Below are 12,288 nucleotides of genomic sequence, written 5' to 3' on the forward strand. Positions count from 1 at the left end.
AAACCCTGAGCAATATGATTATATTTAAGTACTAGAGTAAAAGCTAATTTTTTTTTTTTTTTTTTTTTTTGAGACAGAGTTTCACTGTTGTTGCCCAGGATGGAGTGCAATGGCTTGATCTTGGCTCACTGCAACCTTCGCCTCCCGGGTTCAAGCCATTGTCCTGCCTTAGCCTCCAGAGTAGTTGGGATTACAGGCATGAGCCACCTTGCCCAGCCAAAGCTAAAGTTTTTAAGCTGGAAATACAGAACTCTTCAATCTGAATAAGCGTGTCTTCTCCTTTGTGAGTTCATATTAAGCAAATTGATAACATTCTTAATTTCAATCAGAATGCCACAAAGTTCTGTAGAGGTGGGAAGTGAGAAAAATGAGTTGTCAGGCTGCCCGAGGATGAGCCAGGGAGAACACTGGGTGGTGAAGCCCAGCAGGGAACATTCACCAACAAAGGCCACATGGTTCATATTTTCCTCTCCCTCACATCTGGGAACAAAGACCTTCTAGCGTTGAGTTTTGAGGATAGAATGTGGAGAAGTCTGTGTTACTAATGGCCCACTAGGCAAGGACAGGCTTCCCAGTCTAGATGGAAATGATAAATGAGAATAGCATATCCCACAACAGAACATTTTTACCAAATATAATGACATAGACAATGAAACTATAGGTAATATAGAACTAAAACCCAAGCCCAATGTGTAATGTAGGAAAAGGCTCTATATGATAAAATTATCTCCACATGCCAGCCAAGCATGGTACTCATTCCTTTTTTTTCGAGACAAGGTCTCACTCTGTCACCTAGGCTGGAATGCAGTGGCACAATCTCAGCTCACTGCAGCCTTGACCTCCTGGGCTCAAGTGATCCTCCCACCTCAGCTTCCAGGGTAGCTGGGACCACAGGTACAGGTGTCATCATACCTGGCTAAATTTTTTATTTTTTTCTAGAGATGGGGTCTTGCTATGTTGCCCAGGCTGTTCTTGAACTCCTGGGCACAAGTGATCCTCCTGCCTTGGTCTCCTAAAGTGCTGGGTTTACAGGTGTAAGCCACTGCACCTGGCTTTCATTGCATTTTTTACAAGGGAGATAATGCAACATCTGTCTCTGCTCATAATTGAGTCACTTTTCTAAAATATGGAATTATTTTCTAAGAAGATCTGGACTCTGCTTTTATTTCTCACAACCATTAAAGAATAATTAGCATTAACTCCTTTGAGTCTTATGGTTTTAAACACCTCAAGGACCCTCACTACAAGCAAGATGCATTTCCAAACCATCCACCCAAATCTCTTAATTCCAAAACAAAGATCCAAAAAATTGAAAAATGTGGGGAAGCGGGAGTCAAGTTGTTAGCCTGGTACGTCTTTTTCCTTTTATGGGTATGGCAGAGACTGGCTAGTTGTTCACCAAGCCTGTGTCGTCATCCTCCTGGTTCAGAGGTAGACTACATTTCCCAGTCTCCTTGCAGTTGTTATGGTTATGTGATGAAGTTTTGGCCAGAAGAATGTGGGTAAAAGTAGTATGTGCAACTTCCCAGCCTACCCTCCTCGCCGAACCTCCCACATGTGGTCCTCTGTGCAATTTCTTCTTTGGCAACAACCTTGGAAATCCCTTCCTGAAGATACAATGCAAGATGGAAGGAGCCTGGATCCCTAAGTCATTACCTAGAGGGCTAACTGTTGATCAGAAACACATGTGGTAAGTTGGGCATGGTGGCTGCCTGGGAGTCTGAGGTAAGAGGATTGCTTGAGGCCAGGAGTTTGAGACCAGCCTGGGCAACAAAGACCCCCGTCTCTAAAACAAAAACAAACAAACAAACAAAAAACAGCTATGTTGGACTTCAGATGTGTAAGAAATAAACTTCCATTGTGCTAAGTCGTTGCAATTTGGGGTTTTATCTGCGAAGGCAGCTAGCAAGTCCTTCACTGACACAGTGGGTGAACAGCATTGCTTTTCACTTTTAAGGTAATACAGGGAAAGTGAACAAGTTTGTTTAATCAATTGATTGGGAATGTAATTTATAGCAATGTGGCTAATATAACGAAATGCCAGATAAATTCCAAATGTGGATGCCACATAGAATTTATTATGAGTTTGAATATATGGTAGCAATTAAATATGACATTTCAATCCTAGATTGGTCACAGGATTTTCTCTCCCAGGCACTGTGCTAGCATGTCACGAGACCATGTGTCCGTGTGTCACACGGTCTGAAATTTTTTATTACAGGAAGAGACTAGAATCTGTGGTAACCTGGGAGGAAAGCAGATAGCAGGATGGCTGGGGAGGAAGCTGAAGATTTCCTTTCTAGGTATTTTGCCCATACTTTGGGCACATGGCCACCAGGTACACAGTAAGTAAGAGATAAGTTAGCATGGTTTTCTATTCAGTTATCATAGAATAAAACCAACACACAAACACATCATTAAAAGAACTAAGTATTGGCCGGGCATGGTGGCTCCAGCCTATTATCCCAACACTTTGGGAGGCTGAGGTGGGCGGATCACCTGAGGTCAGGAGTTCGAGACCAGCCTGGCCAACATAGTGAAACCCCATCTCTACCAAAAATATAAAAATTAGCTGGGCGTGGTGGCGCGGGCCTGTAGTCTCAGCTACTCGGGAGGCTGAGGCAGGAGAATCACTTGAACCCGGGAGGCAGAAGTTGCAGTGAGCTGAGATCGTGCCATTGCACTCTAGACTGGGTGACAAGAATGAAACTTTGTCTCAACAAACAAAAAACTATTGATTGTTTCCTCCTCAGGATTTTTTTTTTTTAAACAAATAGTTCATTTGTAAATTGGTTAAGACTTGAAGCCAATTCTCCTAATGAATCAATGTTATACAGGTTATGAGATTCCAAAGAGAATATGCAAAACTACATTGAACTCATATTGCAATATATATATCAATATCTGTCTACCTAATCTCCAACATTTTTGAATTCTAGACATCTTGCAGGAAGACAAAAGTAAATAAGATGTGGTTTCTGCCCTGAAACAGCTGGCCATATGACAGGGTAGATAAAAGTAAACATGGTTAATTGTATTCTCTCCTTTCTCCATTTTTTTCTTGCCAAGAGACCCACATTTTGTTTGTTGGGGAGCAATATGCCAGACACCAATGATGAATCAAGTTTGGTTTTAAGCCAGTGCTCCTAAACTCTGATGTGCGTAAATTAGAATTAGACTCTCTGGGGGTGGAGCCAGACATTGAAGAATCCCTCAGTGGTTCTATGTGCAGCCAGGGTTAAGAACCACTGATCTGAATAAGTCAGTCACTACAATCCTGGTTCCACATTCTTAGCCTGTCTTGCAGCTAGGAGTGGCCACGTGCCCCAGTTCTAGCCACTGAAATATAAGGGGAGAGTCGGCAGGGGGAAGGAGGATTTGAGGCAAATTTGCTTTCTAGACAAAAAGGAAATATGTGCCTGACACTGTATTTCTTCTTCCTACTGAGAACGTGGGCCTGTTCTCTGGAGCAGTAGCAGCCATCTTGCAACTCCAAGTTTGGTTTGATTTTTTGATGGGGGGGGGGGGGGGGGAAGAAAAAAAAATCAGAGTCAGCAAAATCCCAGTTTGTTTTAGTTACTGTAAGTTAGGTTTTCTAGCACTCGCAGCTGAAAACATTCCTAATTGATAAAGGAGAGGAGATGAGAATAACAAACAGCTGTAAGGAAAAACTATTTAAGTGCTAAACTAGGTAGTGCTGCACGGTTCAGAGGAGGGTGAGAAGGCAGGCTTCATGACAGCTTCAATTTGGGATTTGGGTAGGGCTTTGAGGAACAGGTAGGATTTGCATTGGAGGATGTGAGGAAGGAGGAATTACAGGCAGAGAGAACAGCATAAAGAAGAGCATGGGAGTGGCAAAGCTGGGGTCTGTCTGGGGATTTCTGAAGAGCCGAGGTAGCCTGTGTACAACATGTATGGAGTGAAAATGGTAGATGGTAAATCTGGAGAGTTTGGTCAATGCCACTGTAGAGGGCCTTAAAGATCAAAGTGGAGTTTGGCCTTAGCCGGGGGAGCATTAAGGATGCGAGAAAGAAAGATATAATCAGAGGTGCTGTTCAGAAAGATTGTCTTGGGCCGGGCGCGGTGGCTCACGCCTGTAATCCCAGCACTTTGGAGGCCGAGGCAGGTGGATCACTTGAGGTCAGGTGTTCAAGACCAGCCTGGCCAACATGATGAAACCCTGTCTCTACTAAAAACACAAAAAATTAGCCAGGCATGGTGACAGGCACCTGTAATCCCAGCTACTTGGGAAGCTGAGGCAGGAGAATTGCTTGAACCTGGGAGGTGGAGATTGCAGCCGAGATCGCACCACTGCACTTCAGCTTAAGCGACAGAGCGAGACTCCATCTCAAAAAAAAAAAAAAAAAGGATTGTTTTTGTGGCCATGTTTATGAGAGACCATTGGAGAGGGAGATCAGAGATTGAGAAACCACCAGTTTAGTTTTCTCCAGCAGTCTAAGAGAAAAAAAGGCATGAACTAGATGTGGTTATGAAAGAGAACAGATTGAAAGGCATAGCCAAGGTGGAGTACTTGGTGGAGGTGGGGCCTTGATAAGGTTTGGCTATGTCCCCACCCAAATCTCATCTCAAATTGTAATTCGAATTGTAATCTCCACCTATGGAGGGAGGGACCTGGTGGGAGGTGATTGGATCGTGGAGGTGGTTTCCTCCATGCTGTTCTTGTGATAGTGAGCAAGTTCTCACAAGATCTGGTAGTTTTATAAGGGGATCTTCCCCTTTTGCTCTCTTCTCTCTTGCCTGCGCCATGTAAGACATGCCTACTTCCCCTTCTGCCATGATTGTAAGTTTCCTGAAACCTCCCCAACCATGCAGAACTGTAAATCAGTTAAACCTCTTTTCTGGCCCGTCACAGAGGCTCAGGTCTGTAATCCCAGCACTTTGGGAGGCCAAGGTGGGCAGATCATGAGGTCAGGAGAGCAAGACCATCCTGGCTAACATGGTGACACACTGTCTCTACTAAAAATACAAAAAAATTAGCCGGGCGTGGTGGTGGGTGCCTGTAGTCCAAGCTTCTTGGGAGACTGAGGCAGGAGAATGGCGTGAACCTGGGAGGCAGAGCTTGCAGTGAGCCGAGATCATACCACTGCACTTCAGCCTGGGTGACAGAGCAAGACTCCATCTCAAAAAACAAACAAACAAACAAAAAACCCCCACCTCTTTTTTTTTTTTTTTGAGACGGAGTCTCGCTCTGTTGCCCTGGTTGGAGTGCAGTGGCCGGATCTCAGCTCACTGCAAGCTCCACCTCCCGGGTTTACGCTATTCTCCTGCCTCAGCCTCCCGAGTAGCTGGGACTACAGGCGCCCGCCACCTCGCCTGGCTAGTTTTTTGTATTTTTTTAGTAGAGACGGGGTTTCACCATGTTAGCCAGGATGGTCTCGATCTCCTGACCTCGTGATCCGCCCATCTCGGCCTCCCAAAGTGCTGGGATTACAGGCTTGAGCCACCGCGCCCGGCCCATTACCCCCCACCTCTTTTCTTTGTAAGTTACCAAGTCTCAGGCAGTTGTTTATAGCAGTGTGAAAACAGACTAATATAGGCCTAATAGCAACTCACCCGCCCTTGCTAAGGGCTTGTCCTGGGTTTTGGAATCTGGAGATGAAGTTTCTTCATGGCTTTCCCTCTGCCTGGAATGTGTATCTGTTCTTGTCCTGACCCTTAGTCATTGCTTTTCTAGCCTCTTCAAGGCCAGTCTTGAGTCCTGCCTTAAAAGAGTCCATACATCCATCAAGAGAAGAATGGATAAACTGTTGCATCCCTACAGTGAAATATTACTGTTGGAGAAAATGGGGACCAGGACTGTAAATCTCTTGAGCAGACAAAGCCAGTTAAGTCATGGACACAAACTTGACCTAGATAAGCTAAACTTAACTTGGGCTATTTTTTGTAAATACCTGCATTAACGCAAAATGAAGTTTAAGTTCAATCAGAAGTCACCAACTAACTTATATAATAAGGGACTTTCCAGTGGCGGGGGGAGACCAAATAAGGCAACTACACAATCATAACCAAGCCATTATTTTCTTTGCCTTGCTTCCAAGTTACAAAAGCCTTTTCCTTGCATTCCCTTGGTAGAGCCCTGAACCACTTCTGGTTTGGAGCTTCCCAATTTGTGAATTGCTGTTTGCTGAAATAAACTCTATAAAAATTTAACAGGACTTATCTTTTAACACTATATAGTAATAAAAAGGAACAAACTACTGATACCTGGAACAACTTGGGTAAAACTCAAATAAATCATGCTGAAATAAGCCATATAGGATGCACAAGAGTGTATTCTATATGATTCTATTATATGAAGTTTAGAAACAGGAAAAACTAACCTATAATGAGAAAAAGAAAATAGTGGTTACCTCTGGGGATTGGGGTTGAGGACTGACTAAGAGGGAGTTTTGTACGGTAATAGAGATTGGGTTATAGAAAGGTGTATGTCATTATGAAAACCTGTAGGATGTTTATCCTTTTTTTTTTTTTTTTTTGAGATGGAGTCTCGCTCTGTCGCCCAGGCTGGAGTGCAGTGGGGCGATCTCTGCTCACTGCAAGCTCCGCCTCCCAGGTTCACGCCATTCTCCTGCCTCAGCCTCCCAAGTAGCTGGGACTATAGGCGCCGCCACCTCGCCTGGCTAATTTTTTTTTTTTGGTATTTTAAGTAGAGACGGGGTTTCACCGTGTTAGCCAGGATGGTCTCGATCTCCTGACCTCGTGATCCGCCCGTCTCGGCCTCCCAAAGTGCTGGGATTACTGGCTTGAGCCACCGCGCCCGGCCAGGATGTTTATCCTTAAGATCTGCATTTCATGATGTAAATTTTACCAAAAAAGTGAACTACAGTTAATAGGCAAGCTGAAGAATGTAGGCATGAAGAATACTGATATCTGTAACTTTAAAATGCATCAAAATATAGGATAGATAGATGGATGGCTCCATATATGATAAAGCAGAGATAGCAAAGTGCTAATGATAGAATCTAGGTGATAGGTAAATGGGTGCTTACTGTACAATTCTGTCAACCTTTCCGTGTGCTTGAATTATTCATTATAAAATGCTGAGTGGTATGGCATGGTGGGGGAGGGGGAGGAATCCCTAGTCTGTTTTGTCAATTCACCTATCAAAAGTAAAGACAACTGGCAGTGAGAAGTCAACCTGTGGACAGTGATAGTTAACTGGAAGCCTCCTAACTCCTTGTCTCTGGCCTTTTGAAGGGGACCATGACTAGGCACTGAAAAGGAGGCAGTCTAATTCAGGATCCCTTTCCCAAATTACTTTAGCTGGTAGATGCTGAAAAAAATATCTTTTCCCTCCAGCTTTTCCTGACTTCCAGCATCATGAAGTCTTTTCTTCCTTGCAGACGAAACTCTGTCCCTTTAGGTTTTGTCTTGTGTTTGTCTTTGTGTTAGGGCTCCTAGGCAAAGTAGAGACCATCTCATTTTTTCTTCTAATTAGATTTCACATTTGATTACTTACTACAAAGCTATTTGAAATATCACACACCAATGTGTTTTATCCTTTTTTTTTTTTTTAAGAAAAAGTTTAACAGAAATGTGACTATATTTACAGAGTAACTTCCTGGCACACATCAGGTCAGCTGGGGAACAGAAGGACAGGAGCAGATCATTAGAAATGGTCATTAAAGTAATTCTCCCTGGTAACAAGAACAGCACTTCATGTAGCTTACAGGCCTTCTTTCTTCTGTTTGGCTAGAAGCTTTATCCCCCTTTAACCTCGTGGTGGCGGGGGCCTGTAGTAACATCTTGGGCCGGGCGCAGTGGCTCATGCCTGTAATTCCAGCACTGTGGGAGGCCGAGGCAGGTGGATAACTTGAGGCCAGGAGTTGATCATTTGAGACCAGCCCGGCCAACATGGTGAAACCTCTTCTCTACTAAAAATACAAAAATGGGTGGAGCGTGGTGGCTCAGGCCTGTAATCCCAACACTCTGGGAGGTCGAGGTGGGTGGATCACTTGTCAGGAGTTTGAGACCAGCTTGGCCAACATGGCAAAAACCCGTCTCTACTAAAAATACAAAAATTAGCTGGGGGTGGTGGTACATGCCTGTAATCCCAACTACTGGGGAGGGAGGCTGAGGCAGGAGAATTGCTTGAACCTGGGAGGTGGAGGTTGCAGTAAGCCAAGATGGTGCCACTGCACTGCAGCCTGGGTGACATGGTGAAAGCTTATCTCTAATAAAAATACAAAAATTAGCCGGGCATGGTAGTGGGGCCTGTAATCCCAGTTACTTGTGAGGCTGAGGCAGGAGAATCGCTTGAACCCTGGAGTTGGAGGTTGCTGTGAGCTGAGATTGTACCACTGCACGCCAGACTGGGCGACAGAGGGAGACTGTCTCAAAAAAAAAAAAAAAAAAAAAAAAAAGGAAGAAAAAAAATTAGCTGGGCTTGGTGGTACACACCTGTAATCCCAGCTACAGGGAGGCTGAGGCAGAATTACTTGAACCTAGGAGGCAAAGGTTGCAGTGAGTCGAGATTTTGCCATCACTGCATTCCAGGCTGGGCGACAGAATAAGACTGTCTCAAAATCAAAAAGTATTATCTTCTCCTTATAGAGTCTCTAATCCTATTTCCATTAGTCATTTAATCATGCATTTCTTTTCTTTCTCTCTGCTGGAACATCTTTAATTACAAGGTTCAATCTTTCATAGATAACTATTTGTCTGAATCCCTTCAACAGCTGGCCAGCCAACGTTTTCCTCACAGTCATGTTGCCTAATTAGGCCATTTACAGTTTTTAGTTTACTACCTGTATAAGAAAAGCATCTGCTAAGGGCAATCTATTGAGTTTGTTTACTGTTTCTCTTGGAGTTACTGATATTAAATACTTTTTAATGTATTTGCATTACACATTTAAGAAGGTCTCGCTCTTAAAATAGATCAGCAACAAGGAAATCTTTTTGATACAGGGTTTTGGTCTGTCACCCAGGCTGCTGGAGTGATGACACGATTTTGGTTCACTGCAGCCTCCACCTCCTGGGCTCAAGTGACCCTCCTACCTCAGCCTCCCAAGTAGCTGGGACTCCAGGCAGGCACCACCATACCCAGCTAGTTTTTTGGTATTTTTTGTAGAGACGTGGTTTTGCCATGTTGCCCAGGCTGAGAAAATCTAATCTTTACAACTTTGCCTTCTGAAATCTCATATACTAACTTATAATTTGCTTTCCTGTTTTGCTTTACTGAGATATTTTAGAGATGGGAATTAAAACTTGTTTTTTTTTTCTTCCTTAGAGTGCAAAAGCAGTGCCTTACAAACTTAAGCAGGCTTCGGATTAGCTGAGATGTTTGTTTAAAAGGCAGATTCTGGGACCCATTCCTGATTCAGGAATAGCAGGTACAACATTTTGAGAAACATTGCCTTTAAGGAAGTGGGTATGTCACACACAATTTTAATCTCACAGAAACAAAAAATGTGCTAATCTGAACATTTAAAACATTCGTTTTATTATTTACATGTTTGCCCCAAGTTATCACTTTACAGTGCTGTTCCATAAGGAAATCTGGAAAAAGTAAGACTTGATTTTGATTGTTTCCTAACACAACTAATCTTTGTTTTGTGTGATTCTTGGCTAATTCTATGTTTTCCTTTCTCTATTTTTAAGCTGACCATGGAGATATATTGCCATCAGAGTTTCTTTGAAATTTTGTGTGGAGTGTACAAAGAACAACAGGAGGCCAGCACTTATGAACAAGTGTAACTCTTTATTAAGATAGAATTGTTCTTATTCAAGAAATAGATGAAAATGGTTAAGTACAATTAAATGGCTCCAAAAGTCTTACAATGAAAACAACAGTCCTGCCAGTTGTTCTTTCCAGAGGCAAACACTTTTCATTCTTAGTTTTTCCTTCTGTTAGTTACCTTCATGGGTTTTTCCAAATTGTTATCTTTTTAGTTTTTCAAGTGAATGCATATATTAATACATAAAATTTTAAAAAGCTTCTTCAGTTTATAATGCATCCTAACAGTCCCCTGTCCCATCTCTCCTAATTCTCCAGAGCAATGACTTTTAACTCTTCCAGCAATGTCTTCTGTTTTTTCCCTCACATAACTACTTAGTCATTTCTTGATTATTTTGTACATTATATAGTGATTTCTGGATATGACAGGTGAGGATTTAGCTCTTACACCATCGTTATCTTCACTTCCTCCCATATTGTCCCAAAGTGGTTACCATATTTAGGGGCTAAGCAGTCACCACATCATTATGACTGTGTATGTATTGCTCCTTGTTGAGAAAAACAGCGTATTATGCTCTTCCTATCCTGTACTTCTTTCTGCCCTAGAATTAATGATTGCCTAACCAACCCTTCCCCCTTATTTTTTTTTGCTTTTGCTTTATCTTCAATGAACTTTCCAAATGCCCCAAATTTGGCAATAACTTATTATTTTTAAGAGAAGGGATCTCACTAAGGTAGCCAGGCTTGTCTGGAACTCTTGGGCTCAAGCCATCCTCTTGCTGAGCCTCCTGAGTAGCTGGGACTACAGGCATGGGCCATTCCACCCAGCTAACCTATTAATATTTTTACTGTTTCTTTTTAAGCCAGCTCCATAGCTGGAATATTGCCTGTGTTGGATCCTATTTGCTGGATCTATGTCATTCTCTGGTTTGTGTACTCCTTCACTTTGCTGGAGTATTTTCTCCAATAGCTTCTCAAAAAAGGGTACATGGAGGTAACCCCTGAGTCTTTGCTTGTCTAAGAATGTATTTTACCTTCACCCTTGATTATTTGGGTGAATATAGATTTATCAGTTGAAAATAACTTTCTAGAATTCTGAAGGCATGGTTCCATTGTTTTCAGATTCCTTTTCAAGACAAGGTCTCAGAATTCTGTCACCCAGGCTGGAGTGCAGTGGCACAATTACGACTCACTGCAGCCTTGGACTCATGGGCTCAATTGATCCTTCCATCTCAGCTCCCTGAGTAGACGGGAATACAGGTGTGCACCACAATGCCCAGCTAATTTTTGTGTTTTTTGTAGAGATGGGGCTTTGCCATGTTGCCCAAGCTGGTCTCAAGTGATCCACCTGCCTTGGCCTCCCAAAGTGCTAGGATTACAGGTGTGAGCCACTGGGCCCAGCTAGTTTTTCTTTTATTCTCTCTCTACTTCCTTCATTTCTCAAAGGCATCTCAAACTCAGTGGGCCCAAAACCAAAGTCAAACTCCATCAGAATATCCTGCTACTTACAACTTTAAAATATATCTTAAATCACAATTTCTTACTACATGCAACCCTTTGGTTCAAGCAACCATCAACCCTCACTTGAACTTAGAATTGGTTTTCCTGCTTCTGTATTTTTTTAAATTATAGAATATTTCAAATAAACCATGCGTGGTTTTATTCTTTTTACTACATAAAAAGAATGAAGATGTGCCAGGTGTGGTGGCTCATGCCTGTAATCCTGGCACTTTGGGAAGCTGAGGTGGGCGAATCACTTGAGGTCAGGAGTTTGAGACCAGCCTTACCAACATGGTGAAATCTCGTCTGTACTAAAAATAAAAAATAAAAAATTTATCTGGGCATGGTGGCGTGCACTTAGTCCTAGCTACTTGGGAGCCTGAGGCAGGAGAATTGCTTGAATTTGGGAAGGTGGAGGTTGTAGTGAGCTGAGATTGCACCACTGCACTCCAGCCTGGGCAACAAGAGCGAAACTGTCTTTAAAAAAAAAAAAAAAAAAAAAATTGTATATATATACACACACACACACACACACACACACACATATACACACACATATATGAAGCACTTACATACTTAAACATGAATTGCTTTAAGTGTTTGGCATTCGCTGTTCCCGTGCATGCCAGCAGCTTCTTACTGCAAACACCTGGGACTTACTATAGAGCAGCTGGAGTACATTCCGCCCACACACAGGACAGAGAGCTGACAACCAAGGAGAGAGGGGAATCAATACTCCAGTTTTCTCCCTTCCATTTCCCTGTATCTCAGCAGTATGGAGCTTGTTACCAGTGAGAACCTGCTTGCTGACTTTAAACTGGTTTTCTTACCTTCTCAGTTCAGCTTTTCCATACCTCAACTGACGGTTTCTGGTATGACCTAGCAAATAAACTGCTTTCACTGAAATTTCAGTCTTGGAATCTACTTTGGGTTTCCCAATTTAAGACAGAAACATGCTCATTTTCCCATCACTGGACTTCCAGGTTGTTTTCAATTTTTCACTGTTACAAACAAGGCTGCAACATTTATCTACAAACCTCTGGATATACACGTAGGAAGCTTTTGGTATTTCCACTAGCGAAACTGCTCAG

Source organism: Papio anubis, chromosome 5 (genome assembly GCF_008728515.1).
Source record: "Papio anubis isolate 15944 chromosome 5, Panubis1.0, whole genome shotgun sequence".
NCBI lineage: Eukaryota > Metazoa > Chordata > Mammalia > Primates > Cercopithecidae > Papio > Papio anubis.